The sequence below is a fragment of the Leucoraja erinacea genome, chromosome 29 (assembly GCF_028641065.1).
Source record: "Leucoraja erinacea ecotype New England chromosome 29, Leri_hhj_1, whole genome shotgun sequence".
NCBI lineage: Eukaryota > Metazoa > Chordata > Chondrichthyes > Rajiformes > Rajidae > Leucoraja > Leucoraja erinaceus.
In genome coordinates this window covers 1,409,975-1,425,536 of record NC_073405.1, presented here as the reverse complement: position 1 = coordinate 1,425,536, position 15,562 = coordinate 1,409,975, and the positions used below count along the sequence as shown (strand labels likewise).

The 15,562-nt window shown below is 47.5% G+C and overlaps 1 protein-coding gene across 1 annotated transcript in view; it reads right to left on the bottom strand.

The window, feature by feature from the left end:
- The window catches only part of matk (megakaryocyte-associated tyrosine kinase), a 50,915-nt gene extending 35,948 nt beyond the window's left edge, over positions 1–14,967 (bottom strand). Inside the window, exons 1-2 of the mRNA XM_055658295.1 lie at positions 14,570–14,967; positions 7,833–7,954 (exon numbers count right to left, since the gene is read on the bottom strand). The gene's annotated coding sequence lies outside the window, so the exon portion shown is untranslated. The remainder of the gene's footprint in view (positions 1–7,832; positions 7,955–14,569) is intronic.
- Between the last annotated feature and the right edge of the window lie 595 nt (positions 14,968–15,562).

Sequence of the window (15,562 nt, the reverse complement as noted above, 5' to 3'; positions counted from 1 at the left end):
CACCGGGCTGCCCATAATCGCCGTAGTCCTTGATAGTCTTCACCAGATCTCAAGATGGATAAAATGTGAAGTTCATTGCCCGACACACGACCATGTGCCCCACACACTACCATCGACACACTACCATCGACACACTACCATCGACACACGACCATCGACACACTACCTTCCCAAATCCATTGACGGGATTAAGGAATAAATAATCACAATATCAATCCTCTTTGCTTGCAGTAGTGGGCGGCTAAAGGAACCTTCTAATTGGTGCCCAAGCAAATTCTTCCCAATACAATCTGGGGCATCTGGTATTGAGCTTTACCTGTAGATTATAAACTGCTGATATTTAGATTGTGGAGTTAATGGATCGCCACCGCCTTTAGCTGGAATTATGTAGAAATACAAACACAATAGCGTTGGCGGCACGGTGGCGCAGCGGTAGCGTTGCTGCCTCACAACACCGGAGATCCGTGTTCAACCCCGACTACGGGTGCTGTCTGTACGGAGTTTGCATGTTCTCCCCGTGGGTTTTCTCAGGGAGCTCCGGTTTCCGCCCACACTCCAAAGACGTACAGGCTTGTAGGTTAATTGGCTTTGGTAAAATTGTAAACATTGTCCCTAGTGTGTGTAGGATAGTGTTAGTGTGCTTGAAGAGCCTGCATCACTGTTTTTTTAGAACAGGAGGGACAAAGTCTCTATACCACAGTTACATTTACAGACAGTCTCCATTTCTGGCAACATCACATGGCTGGCTCTGTGGCAGGTTAAATGACTTCTGTAAATTATAAATTGTCCCTAGTGTGTAGGATAGTGTCAGTGTACAGGGGTGACCACTGGTCAACGTGGACTCAGCCGGCCGAAGGGTCAGTTTCCATGCTGTATCTCTAAACTAAAATGAAATCTACCATGAGAGTAGTTTAATTTTGCAAACTGGTCGGTAGCAGAAATTGAAAATTGTAATTGAAAAAAGAATTCTAATTATGGGCAGATGAAGGAAGCTAGATTACCAATGTTAATCACTTCCTCCAATGCTGCCTAATGAGGCCTTTACACTTCCTGCACTCGGTGACATCGACGTGCTTATCCACAGAGAAGTCGGCACCACCCAACAAGCACATGGCTCCAATAGCTGATGTTATCTCTCTTCCCAAGACTGGACGCACTCAGCAAGACAAAGGAGATAGTGATCAACTTCAGGAAGCAAGGCGGTTTACAGACTCCAGTTTGCATTGGTGGTGCTGAAGTAGATATGGTTGAAAGCTTCAAATTCCTGGCAGTCAATATCACCAACAACTTCTAGACCACCCATATTGAAGCGACGAGCAAGAAAGCACACCAATGCCTCTACTTCCTTAGAAGGCTTAGGAAGTTCGGCATGTCCCCTACAACTCTCACCAACTTCTACAGAAGCACTATAGAAAGCATTCTATCAGGATATATCACAGCTTGATTTGTGGACAGCTCCATCCAAGACCTCATGAAATTACAGAGAGATTACAATGAAATAATGAGGGACTTGTTTCTGCACTGTATTTCTAAACTAAACCAACCAATAGCAGGATTGTAGGAAACTCAAAGTAGAAAAATAATGAGATTGAAGATGAGAAAACAGCAGCAGGAATCTGCCATTCGGCCCCTCTAGCCTGTTCCGTCATCGCATATCTTTGTGGCTGCTCTGCTTCAAGCATTATCTTCCCTTCTCCAGCAGCTTTCCCAAGACCTGATCTTTTATAAAGCTGCAACTTCCTCTTTAAAAACCCTGATGATTCAGATACCACAATCCTCAGTAGAGAATTCCCGGTTCATCTCCTCCTGCAGGAGGATCCAGCACAACACAGTTTTCATAAGATCATAAGTTTCAGGAGCAGAATTAGGCCATTCGGCCCATCAAATCTACTCCGCCATACAATCATGGCTGATCTATCTCTCCCTCCTAACCCCATTCTCCTGCCTTCTCCCCGTAACCCCTGACACCCGTACTAATCACACATCCAGCTATCTCTGCCTTAAACCTCTGTCTGTGGCAATGAGTTCCACATTACCCCTCACCTCCTCACTAGGTCCCCCCCCCCCGAATGAGTTTTGTACAGGAAGAAACAAATGTCACTGTCTCATTTAAGATGTGCAGGGATCGCTGGACGGCATGGACCTGGTGGGCCGAAGGGCCTGTTTCCCGTGCTGTTTCTCTAAACTAAACTAAATCAAAAGGTCACCCCAAACTAAATCACTTTAAAAGGTCAGGCTACATAAACAGGTCAATATTAAGGATAACTTTACACAAAACAATTGTAGAAATCTCAAATGCAGGAAGTTGTTAAAACTCAAGCAGTTTGATTTCATGAAACAATACTTCTATTTTTAATTTATTGCCTCTATTATTTAGTGTTGTTCCTCTATTTGTACATTGTCTGAGTTGGTAGCAACTTGTCTGTCTCTCAATTCATCCATTCATTTATCTTAAAAGCAGCGGATTGGTTTAATTTCACAAATCTATTCTCCGATGATGTTAGACATTTAAAATTCCACTTCGGCTGATTGCAACTTCAGCAGAGGGTGGGCTGGCTGCTCAGTGCAGTCGTGTCCTCACATCAGCGGTTCCGTAACAGGACTCTCTTATTGAGGCAGCAGAAGGAAATCATGTTATTGAAAGCTCAACGGATGAGTTGCACCAGAACATGAAGGAGAAGAACAAAATTAATTTAAAATACCCAGGTATAAATAACTTAATTGGAGAGTGAAACATATGGTGAAATTAAGTCTGAATCAGTCTGAAGAAGGATCCTGACCCAAAGCTCACTGATCCATGTTCTCCAGAGCTGCTGCCTGACCCGCTGAGATTTGTAGTTTTGAGATACGGTGTGGAAAGGATCTTCAGCCCATCGAGTCCAGGCCGACCAACCATCAACCAGTTCAATAATTCATTCCTACAATTTACAGATGCAGCAGGCAGTAAAGAAAGCCAATGGTATGTTAGCTTTCATAGCAAAAGGATTTGAGTATAGGAGCAGGGAGGTTCTACTGCAGTTGTACAGGGTCTTGGTGAGACCACACCTGGAGTATTGCGTACAGTTTTGGTCTCCAAATCGGAGGAAGGACATTATTGCCATAGAGGGAGTGCAGAGAAGGTTCACCAGACTGATTCCTGGGATGTCAGGACTGTCTTATGAAGAAAGACTGGATAGACTTGGTTTATATTCTCTAGAATTTAGGAGATTGAGAGGGGATCTTATAGAAACTTACAAAATTCTTAAGGGGTTGGACAGGCTAGATGCAGGAAGATTGTTCCCCGATGTTGGGGAAGTCCAGGACAAGGGGTCACAGCTTAAGGATAAAGGGGACATCCTTTAAAACCGAGATGAGAATAACTTTTTTCACACAGAGAGTGGTGAATCTCTGGAACTCTCTGCCACAGAGGGTAGTCGAGGCCACAGTTCATTGGCTATATTTAAGAGAGAGTTAGATGTGGCCCTTGTGGCTAAAGGGATCAGGGGGTATGGAGAGAAGGCAGGTACGGGATACTGAGTTGGATGATCAGCCATGATCATATTGAATGGCGGTGCAGTCTCGAAGGGCCGAATGGCCTCTACTCCTGCACCTATTGTCTATGTTTCTATGTTTCTACAGAGACCAAGTAACCTACAAACCTGCACGTCTTTGTAATGTGGGAGGAAACCCACACAGGTCACGGGGAGGACGTGCAAACTCTGTACAGACAGCACCCGTAGTCAGGATCGAACCCGGGTCTCCGGCGCTGTGAGGCAGCAACTCTACTGCTGCGCCATCGTGCCGCCCTGAGTTACTCCAGCATTTTGTCTTTTTTTAATCAAAATAAGTCATCCTGACAAGAGAAAGGACTCAGGAAGTTGGGCCTGAATCACTCGATCTGTACAGTCAGAATCGCCTGTAAAAATGAGCCCTCCAGTCAGAGCGAGAGTTGAAACAGTCACACCGACATGGGACCGATCTCACGGGGTCAGGGTGGTTACATTTCAGTCACATGGCAACAAATACACTAGTCCCACACCGAACAACATGCCCCATCTACACTAGTCCCACACCGACCAACATGCCCCATCTACACTAGTCCCACCCCGACCAACATGCCCCATCTACACTAGTCCCACCCCGACCAACATGCCCCATCTACACTAGTCCCACCCCGACCAACATGCCCCATCTACACTAGTCCCACCCCGACCAACATGCCCCATCTACACTAGTCCCACCCCGACCAACATGCCCCATCTACACTAGTCCCACCCCGAACAACATGCCCCATCTACACTAGTCCCACCCCGACCAACACGCCCCATCTACACTAGTCCCACCCCGACCAACATGCCCCATCTACACTAGTCCCACCCCGACCAACATGCCCCATCTACACTAGTCCCACCCCGACCAACATGCCCCATCTACACTAGTCCCACCCCGACCAACATGCCCCGTCTACACTAGTCCCACCCCGACCAACATGCCCCATCTACACTAGTCCCACACCGACCAACATGCCCCATCTACACTAGTCCCACCCCGACCAACATGCCCCATCTACACTAGTCCCACCCCGACCAACATGCCCCATCTACACTAGTCCCACACCGACCAACATGCCCCATCTACACTAGTCCCACACCGCCCAACATGCCCCGTCTACACTAGTCCCACCCCGACCAACATGCCCCATCTACACTAGTCCCACACCGACCAACATGCCCCATCTACACTAGTCCCACACCGACCAACATGCCCCGTCTACACTAGTCCCACCCCGACCAACATGCCCCATCTACACTAGTCCCACCCCGACCAACATGCCCCGTCTACACTAGTCCCACACCCCGACCAACATGCCCCGTCTACACTAGTCCCACCCCGACCAACATGCCCCATCTACACTAGTCCCACCCCGACCAACATGTCCCGTCTACACTAGTCCCAGCCCGACCAACAAGCCCCATCTACACTAGTCCCATCTACACTAGTCCCACCCCGACCAACATGCCCCATCTACACTAGTCCCACCCCGACCAACATGCCCCATCTACACTAGTCCCAACCCCCCAACATGCCCCATCTACACTAGTCCCTCCCTGACCAACCTGTCCCATCTACACTAGTCCAACCCCGACCAACATGCCCCATCTACACTAGTACAACCCCGACCCACATGCCCCATCTACACTAGTCCCACCCCGACCAACATGCCCCATCTACACTAGTCCCACCCCGACCAACATGCCCCATCTACACTAGTCCCACACCGACCAACATGCCCCATCTACACTAGTCCCACACCGACCAACATGCCCCATCTACACTAGTCCCACCCCCACCAACATGCCCCGTCTACACTAGTCCCACCCCCAACATGCCCCATCTACACTACCCACCCCGACCAACATGCCCCATCTACACCAGTCCCACACCGATCAACATGCCCCATCTACACTAGTCCCACCCCGACCAACATGCCCCATCTACACTAGTCCCACCCCCCACCAACATGCCCCGTCTACACTAGTCCCACACCCGACCAACATGCCCCATCTACACTAGTCCCACACCGGACCAACATGCCCCGTCTACACTAGTCCCACCCCGACCAACATGCCCCATCTACACTAGTCCCACCCCGACCCAACATGCCCCATCTACACTAGTCCCACCCCCTCAACATGCCCCGTCTACACTAGTCCCACCCCGACCAACATGCCCCATCTACACTAGTCCCACCCCCCCGACCAACATGCCCCACCTTCCCTACCCCCACCCCGACCAACATGCCCCCCTCTACACTAGTCCCACCCCGACCGACATGCCCCGTCTACACTAGTCCCACACCGACCAACATGCCCCATCTACACTAGTCCCACACCGGCCAACATGCCCCATCTACACTAGTCCCACACTGACCAACATGCCCCATCTACACTAGTCCCACACGGACCAACATGCCCCATCTACACTAGTCCCACACCGACCAACATGCCCCGTCCACTACACCGACCAACATGCCCCATCTACACTAGTCCCACACCGGCCAACATGCCCCATCTACACTAGTCCCACACCGGCCAACATGCCCCATCTACACTAGTCCCACACCGGCCAACATGCCCCATCTACACTAGTCCCCACACGGACCAACATGCCCCATCTACACTAGTCCCACCCCGACCAACATGCCCCATCTACACTAGTCCCACCCCGACCAACATGCCCATCTACACTAGTCCCACCCCAACCAACATGCCCCATCTACACTAGTCCCACCCCGACCAACATGCCCCATCTACACTAGTCCCACCCCGACCAACATGCCCCATCTACACTAGTCCCACACCGGCCAACATGCCCCATCTACACTAGTCCCACATGGACCAACATGCCCCATCTAACAGGCCCTTCCTTCAGCCCAACTTGCCCACACCGGCCAACATGCCCCATCTATACTAGTCCCACCTGCCTGCGTTTGACCCATATCCCTCTAAACCTGTCCGATCCATGTACCTGTCTAATGCTTCTTAAACCTTTAGTTTAATTGCTTTATCTAGTTTAACTAAAAACTAGTGACTAATTTAAATTAGTTAAATTTGGATTTACAGTATTTGTCCCTCAGCAATAGAACATCAGGAAATATCCTCATTAGGACCAGCGCTAATGAGTTTAGAGTGTGTTACTGTCATACATCCTAAACACCCTCTCTCTCCATGTATGTATGTATAATATATATATATATGTATAATGGACACAAAATGGAGAGAAGGAATGGGTGACGTTTTGGGTCGAGAAGGCACCTGAAAGGTCACACATTCCTTCTCTCCAGAGATGCTGCCTGTCCCTCTAAGTTACTCCAGCATTCTGTGTCTATCTTCGATTTAAACCAGCATCTGCAGATCTTTCCTATATATATATATATATATGTGTAAGTGTAAACACTCACACATATATATATATAACATTTAACGCAGGGTAAAACCCAGTAAAGTTCAATTAAAGATACTCTGAGTGTCTCCAGATGGGAGGTCAGGACCGCTCTCCAGTTGGTGATAACAGCCGGGAAGAAACTGTCCCGGAATCTGGAGGTGTGTGTGCGTTTTCACACTTCTGTACCTCTTGCCCGATGGGAGAGGGGAGGAGAGGGAGTGACCGGGGTGAGACTGGTCCTTGATGATGCTGCTGGCCTTGCCGAGGCAGCGTGAGGTGTAGATGGAGTCAATGGAAGGGAGGTTGGTTTGTGTGATGGTCTGGGCTGCGTCCACAATTCTTTGCAATTTCTTGCGATCTTGGGTGGACCTGTACCAGATATATGGTACGCACATATACACACACACATGCACACATATATATATTCCAGAGTGTACAAGCCCAGCCACTCCATTCTATCAACATATGACCCTACAGGGATAGTAGCTATTATCAGGCAACTGAACCATCCTCTCACCAACTAGAGAGCAGTCCTGACCTCCCATCTGGAGACACTGGGACTATCCTGGATCAGACTTTACTGGGCTTTAATTTGCATTTACCATTCTTCCCTTTATCCTGTATCTGTGGACAGCTTGATGGGAATCATGTGTGGTCTTTCCGCTGCCTGGTTAGCACGCAATGTGACAACACCTCAGTACACCTGACAATAAACTAAAATGCTGCTAGCCTTTAGACGACAGATCTGATATCATGCCCTTTGACTCTAAAGCATATTTGAATTTGCAGGAAATGACTTTAATGAATTTACATCATGTTGCTTACAACATAAAAAGGTTTTGGCGTTTTCCAGCTACTCTTTAGCTCAATACACCTGTTGGGAGGTAAAAATAGAAAACAGCTCTTACCTGCTGGGGTTGTAGTCGAGGGGTTTTGCTGCAGTGATGTTTCCTCACATTACTCTCCGGCAACTGGTGAAGCTCCTGCTAATCTGTGGCAGCAGAACGCACTCACCAAGTCCAACAGCAACCTAGTAACAAAGCAGGAAGTGCTTGAATACAGACAGAATAGGCACATGACAACAACACACACTCACGCATCTACATACACACACACACCCCCACACACCCCCACCCACCCACACACACACACACCCACACACACACACACACACACACACACACACACACACACACACCCCCACACCCACACACACACACACACACACACACACACACACACACACACCCCCACACACACACACACACCCACCCACACACACACACACACACACACACACACACCCACCCACCCACACACCCCCACCCACACACACACACACACACCCCCACACACACACAAACTCAAGGTATTTTTTAATCCCTAAGCAGTTTAGTTTAGTTTATGGTTAAGTGTCGAGTTACAGTGAAAAGCTTTTGTTGCGTGTTAACCAGTCAGCGGAAAGACAACACATGATTACAATCGAGCCGTCCAGTGTACAGATACATGATAAGGGAATAATGTTTAGTGCAAGAGAAAGCCAGCAACGTCCAATCAAAGATAGTCTGATGGATGGACAGCTGGGAAGAAACTGTCTCTGAATCTGGACCAGTTCATCTACAACAACGTTTTTGCCCAACCATTTGCAGCTTTGATTGAAGGCGTCTTGATCCTGATGGAAGCTTCATATTTACAAATCAGCTATAGACACAGATAAGGAATCTGATTCCGTTTTCCCAAATAGAAAGATGCCAATGTATCTCCAACACAACATCCATTAATTAAAGACACAGAGTGCTGGAGTAATTCAATGGGTAAGGCAGCATCTCTGGAGCACAGTCTGACAAAGAGACCTGCAACATTACGTCATCTGTCCATGTTTTCCACAGATGCTGCCTGACCCGCTGAGTTACTCCAGCACTCTGTGAAACGTCACCTATCCATGTTCTCCACAGATGCTGCCTGACCCGCTGAGTTACTCCAGCACTCTGTGAAACGTCACCTATCCATGTTCTCCACAGATGCTGCCTGACCCGCTGAGTTACTCCAGCACTCTGTGAAACGTCACCTATCCATGTTCTCCACAGATGCTGCCTGACCCTGCCCCGCTGAGTTACTCCAGCACTCTGTGAAACGTCACCTATCCATGTTCTCCACAGATGCTGCCTGACCCGCTGAGTTACTCCAGCACTCTGTGAAACGTCACCTATCCATGTTCTCCACAGATGCTGCCTGACCCACTGAGTTATGGTGCAGCAGCAGCACTAGAGCGAAGGAAAATAGGCAACGTTTTGGGCCGAAATACTTCTGGAAATAGGCAACGTTTCGGGCCGAAACCCGTAAGGGTTTCGACCCGAAACTGTTGCCTATTTCCTTAGCTCCATAGATGCTGCCTGACCTGCTGAGTTACTCCAGCACTCTGTGAAACGTCACCTATCCATGTTCTCCACAGATGCTGCCTGACCTGCTGAGTTACTCCAGCATTTTTGTGTCTATATCTTTGATTTAAACCAGCATCTGCAGTTCCTTCCTCAAACTTCCTAGTCAAGTGTAGAAAGATTAAGGTCCTGAACATATCCTCTGCAGGCATCAGCTAGATACTGTGACTTTGTTGGGCAGGGTAATCACACTTGTAAATTGGTCTCCACCAAACGTCCTCCAAGTTATGAAGGCAGAATGGGAGAAACCCAAGGGAGATTCCTGGCTGTTTATTTAGGAATAACACCGAAACAAAAATAACCGCGCAAGTCCCAACTCACTCCGTGTACGCCGGGCTTATCTGTCCTGAACAGCTAGACCATAAATACAGGACAACCATGCAGCAGACAATGGCATCGACGTCATTACGCCCATTCCATGGTGAATGGAGATGGCTGTGGATAAGATGGGGAGACGTTCTTCAAAATGGTTTCAGAAGTTGTGAACTTTACTTGGATATGAGAATATTTCAAGGGAAATTAATTTAATTTTCAAAGTTTTAACTTGGCTTTATTTTGTACTAAATGCTGTATCCTTTATCCTCGATCTGTACATTGTGGACGATTTGGTTGTAACCATGTATTCAAGAGAGAGTTAGATTTAGCTCTTAGGGCTAACAGAATCAAGGGGTGAAGGCAGGAACAGGGTTACTGATTCTGGATGATCAGCCACGATCATATTGAATGGCGGTGTTGGCTCGAAGGGCCGAAGGGTCTACTCCTGCACCTACTTTCTATGTTTCTATGTTTCTATGTACAGTATTTTATTTCACAGGGCAGCACACAGACAGAAGCTTTTCACTACACATTTGTACATGTGTCAATACTAGACTAAATTAAACAGCTAAAGAAAATTATCCTTTATTCAAAAAGATTTTTGAAAAGGGATGGATTTTGGATTGAAGATCAGCGATCGAAGAGTCTTAATCAAAGACGAGTTTAATTAAAGAACAGAAAATATTGAAATTATGAGCAACAAATACAGAGGAAGGAATGAATGTTGCGGCACTTTGTCAGAGTGGGAAAAGATTGAGGCATTAAACATGTTCTAAGATGTTGCAAAAGCAGGAATGGACTAAAGTACCAATGACACATCGAGTGAGAAAGTCCCTCGTTTCTGTGTGAAAGTTTGCATTACAGAATGGAACATTTCCCATTTTGGTCATAGGGTCACCATTCAATGTGATCATGACTGATCATCCAGAATCAGTACCCTGTTCCTGTTTTCTCCCCATTATCCCATGATTCCGTTAGCTGTAAGTGCTATATCTAACTCTCTCTTGCCTGAACCCAGTGGGCCAGGCAGTATCTGTGGAGGAACATGGAGATGATGATTCAGGTTCTTCACCTATCTTCAGGTGGATAGAAGTGGGGGGGGGGGGGGGGGGGACAAAGCCTGGCAAGTAATAGGTGGAGACAGGTAACAGAGGTGATTGGGGGATGGGTGGAGTAGGTGACAGGGGCTGGAGGTGTCAAGGGCGACAGATAAGGGGAGAACAGGCGTGAAATGTAAAGGAGGGGGGTAGATATGGGTGGAAGAGGAAGGTTGGGATGAGGGGGGGGGTAGTTAAATGGGAAATGGGGTCTCGGGGATAAGATGGATACAAAATGCTGGAGTAACTCAGCGGGACAGGCAGCATCTCTCGAGAGAAGGAATGGGTGACGTCTCAGGGATAAGAGATTAGCATATGAAGGGTTCAGGACCAGGATGGTGGGAGCACTGTGTGTATACGAGGGGGTTGTGTCAGCTGCTATTCTCCCCAGTTGTGAGTTGCCTCAGTCTGGCAGCAGCCGTTCATTTCCCTTACCTGCCTCCTACTCACCTTTGGTTCCATTTCACCTCCAGCCTCTGTCACTGACTCCAGCCAACCCCCCCTCACCTACACCCACCCATCACTCACCAAGCTTTGTCCCATCCGCCCCTCTCTATTCCACCTCTCTCACTCCTGCTCCCATCAGCCTGAAGAATGGTCCCGACCCCAAATGCTGTCTGGCCTCTTCCCTCCACAGATGCTGCCTGACCCGCCGAGTTCCTCCAGCACTTTGTGTTTTGCCCAATACTCCAGCACCTGCAGTTCCTCTTGTATTAAACATTCGTTTCCACCAGTGCTTCTCAGATAGTGCACGTTAATCACAGATAATCTCATTACAGTAACATTATGTAAAACACAGGGCAATGGTTTGGTTCGGAGGGGAGTCTGCGGCATTCTTTATGAAGCTGAAACCCGTGGGTCATCGGTCAATATCCTCTCGTCAGGTTCAGTCAGGTGACCACACCTCCCTGCTCAACTTCTGCAAACGTTGAGTGTGCAGTTTTTCTAAATATGGACTAAAGAGTTTGATTTGAACACAGTACTTCCATAAATTATATCAGCAACGCACCGCGGCTACCAGTAATAAATCAGAATACAACAAATATCCGATCAGACAGAACCGACACAGAGAGAGAAACACAGGTAATTGTTCAGATTTACGAAAGGTTGACAAAAATGCTGGAGAAACTCAGCGGGTGAGGCAGCATCTATGGAGCAAAGGAATATTCCTTTCTCACCCGCTGACTTTCTCCAGCATTTTTGTCTACCTATTTTTCCAGTATCTGCACTTCTTTCTGAAACATTCAGATTTATGATGTCAGTTCTGATGAAAGATTCTCAACTTGAAATGTAAAGAAAATATTGAGAGAGTTATTACAAATACGTAAAAAAGGATTGTTGAAAGAAAATATCTCAATTTTTCATGTTCATAAGTTCATAAATGATAGGAGCAGAATTAGACCATTCAGCCCATCAAGTCTACTCCACCATTCAATCAAGGTTGATCTATCTTTCCCTCCTAACCCCATTCTCCTGCCTTCATCCCATAACTCCTGAATCTATCTCTCGGCCTTCAAAATATCCGTAGACGTGGCCTCCACAGCCGCCTGTGGCAAAGAATTCCACAGATTCACCACCCTCTGACTAAAGAAATTCCTCCTCATCTCCTTCCTAAAAGAACATCCTTTAATTCTAAGTGTGACCGCTAGTCCTAGACTCTCCCACTAGTGGAAACATCCTCTCCACATCCACTCTATCCAGGTATTTTTGAGATTCTTTGGATAAATTATAATGGAGAACAGCAAAGCAGCAGAAATGTTAGACAAATGGTTTCAGCTTTCTACAAATGAAACAAAGAACCTGTGTAATAGTCTGGGGGCTGTGGACCCCGTGAAAAAAACAGAGAAACAGCACATGGATCAATAGAACTTAAAATGGCCAACTCCACAACACCTTAAACAACAATAGAAGATGCTGGCAATTCTCAGCAGGGGGGGCCTCGGCTGTGGGAAGAGAAACTGAATCGATGTTTCAGCTCCAAGACTCTTCATCAGAGAGGAGCAAGCTGATGAGTGGCATCGGCTGAGACACTTGTCTGCCCACTCCCTTATCTCCCCCCCCATCGCTTTGTAGATCAAACTGATCACCTTCACTTCATGTACAAGCTTCCGGGCTTGGTAGCTCAAGATTCTTTTTAGTTTAGTTTAGTGATACAGCCTGGAAACAGGCCCTTCGGCCCACCATGACCATGCCGACCATTGATCCCGTACACTCTAGGGCAGTGGTTCCCAACGTGGGGCGTACGCCCCACAGGGGGGCAATTAGATTTTTAAGGGGGGCAATTGAGCGACTGAGGAGGTCTGGGTCCAAATTTTCGATTTTTATTTTTTTGGATTTTCCATCAGGTAAACATATGTAGTTTATGTTTCAGATGTTATTTTGACTTTTTAAATGATAAGAATTATATATCACCACATGGGGGGGGGGGGGGGGGGGGGGGGGGCATCAGGATTTTCGAGGTGATTAGGTGGGGCATGGCCAAAAAAAGGTTGGGAACCACTGGTCTAGGGACAATTTACAGAAGCTAATGAACCTGCAAGTCTTTGGAGTGTGGGTGAAAACCTGAAGCACCCGGAGAAAACCCACGTGGTCACGGGGAGATCGAACAAACTCTGTACAGACAGCACCCGTGGTCAGGATCGAACCCGGGTCTCTGGCGCTGTGCGGCAGCAACTCTACCGCTGCGCCACTGTGACACTCCAATGGGGATGAACGGATCCCAGAGTATTTTACAGACTCCTGTCCTGATTCCCCTTAATCCTAATGCCAACATTTCAGTAACTAACAAACTTGAGGTTATACAACATGAAATGCTGCCCCTGTGTTATATTCCTCCAGGGCTACTTGTATCAAAGCCCAGAAAATTAACTCTTTCATTCCTGGGGTTCTCTGGGACTGTGGTGGATCCACAATCCTCAAAATAAACCCCCAGTTAAATATGTAGGAAGGAACTGCAGATGCTGGTTTACACCGAAGATAGATACAAAATGCTGGAGTAACTCAGTGGGTTAGGCAGCATCTCTGGAGAAGAGGATTAGGTCACCCTATTGTCCACAGATGCTGCCTGACCCACCGAGTTACTCCAGCTTTGTGTGTCTATCTGCGCAAAGCATGTCTAGAAAAATTTGAAAAATTCCAAACACTGAAATGGTTTTGGTGTTAAATTGGCAATCCATCAGGTCAACATCTCCGCACTAATCACTGGCAGACCAAGAGCTCAACCCTGTATCCACGTTAAACATTGGACGTGAGATGCTGAATTGTAATATTCACGCTGCCTGCGATTTCAGAAGTGTACAACCGCTAACGTCCTTAAACTTCTTCATCAATCCCCCTTTAGAACGACTTAACTTTTAAGAAGGAACTGCAGATGCTGGAAAATCGAACCCGAAACGTCACTTATTCCTTCGCTCCATAGATGCTGCCTCACCCGCTGAGTTTCTCCAGCATTTTTGTCTATAACGACTTAACAATAACTTTCCAGTTCACTTCAATACTAATTTAAAATGGTTTGCTGCCTTGGTTGGCGGTGGAGCTTGGTTGGTGTTTCTCAATAATTTGATCAATTTCCCTCCTGGGGTAAATAAATTAGATCATATGGTATCGTGTTGTAATTCAAAGAGCCCCACACCCCCCACAGTCGCGATCGCACAACGGGAAGACAACAACCAGGATCCTCACTCGCAGCATGAAAGAAGGACAAGTTTACGAGGCATAAAACGTCCAAACGACAGAGAGGGAGAGAGAGAGAGGGAGAGATCTTACAAGCAGCAATGGGTGCAGTCATATACTTACAGCTTGAGGATTCTCGGGGAACTGGTGATGAGGATTGCCGGCATACAGAGGAAGCACACACTGCCACTGACCAGTGATGCAACAGCGCGGAAACTGCAGAAACATTCTCCTTTCATTCACCAAGAACTCGCATCAATGGTTTGTGGAGGGCAAGCGGCCAATGAGAAGTTCCACACCACATTTCCCCACGTCGTGTTGGTTACTGCTCCACCAGATCACACCCCCTGGTCTCAACTCCAGACTTGACAGCTTTGGAGGATGTTACTCAACTTACCACAGGAATATTAGCTCAAATAAATAGTTGCCAACAAGATTCTGTCACTAGCACTGGTTTAGGGAAACTGATGTGAGATTACTGCCTTTTCCCAACCACACAAAGTGCTGGTTTAACCCATCAGGTAAGGACATGGATAGAATCATAGCCCTGCCGTGTAAACAGGCCCTTCGGCCGAACCTGTCCATGCTGACCAAGATGCCCCATCGACGCCAGTCCCTCCTGCCCCCGTTTGGCCAATATCCCTGGAAGCCATAAATAAATGTCTACTGTCAGTCTGAAGAAGGGTTTCGGCCCGAAACATAGAAACATAGAAATTAGGTGCAGGAGTAGGCCATTCGGCCCTTCGAGCCTGCATCGCCATTCAATATGATCATGGCTGATGATCCAACTCAGTATCCCGTACCTGCCTTCTCTCCATACCCTCTGATCCCCTTAGCCACAAGGGCCACATCTAACTCCCTCTTAAATATAGCCAATGAACTGGCCTTGGCTACCCTCTGTGGCAGAGAGTTCCAGAGATTCACCATTCTCTGTGTGAAAAAAGTTCTTCTCATCTCGGTTTTAAAGGATTTCCCCCTTATCCTTAAGCTGTGACCCCTTGTCCTGGACTTCCCCTGAAACGTCACCTATTTCCTTCCTGCTGCACCTTCTGACTTTCTCCAGCATTTTTGTGTACCTTTAAATGTCTACTACCTCCTCTGGCACCTCGTTCCATG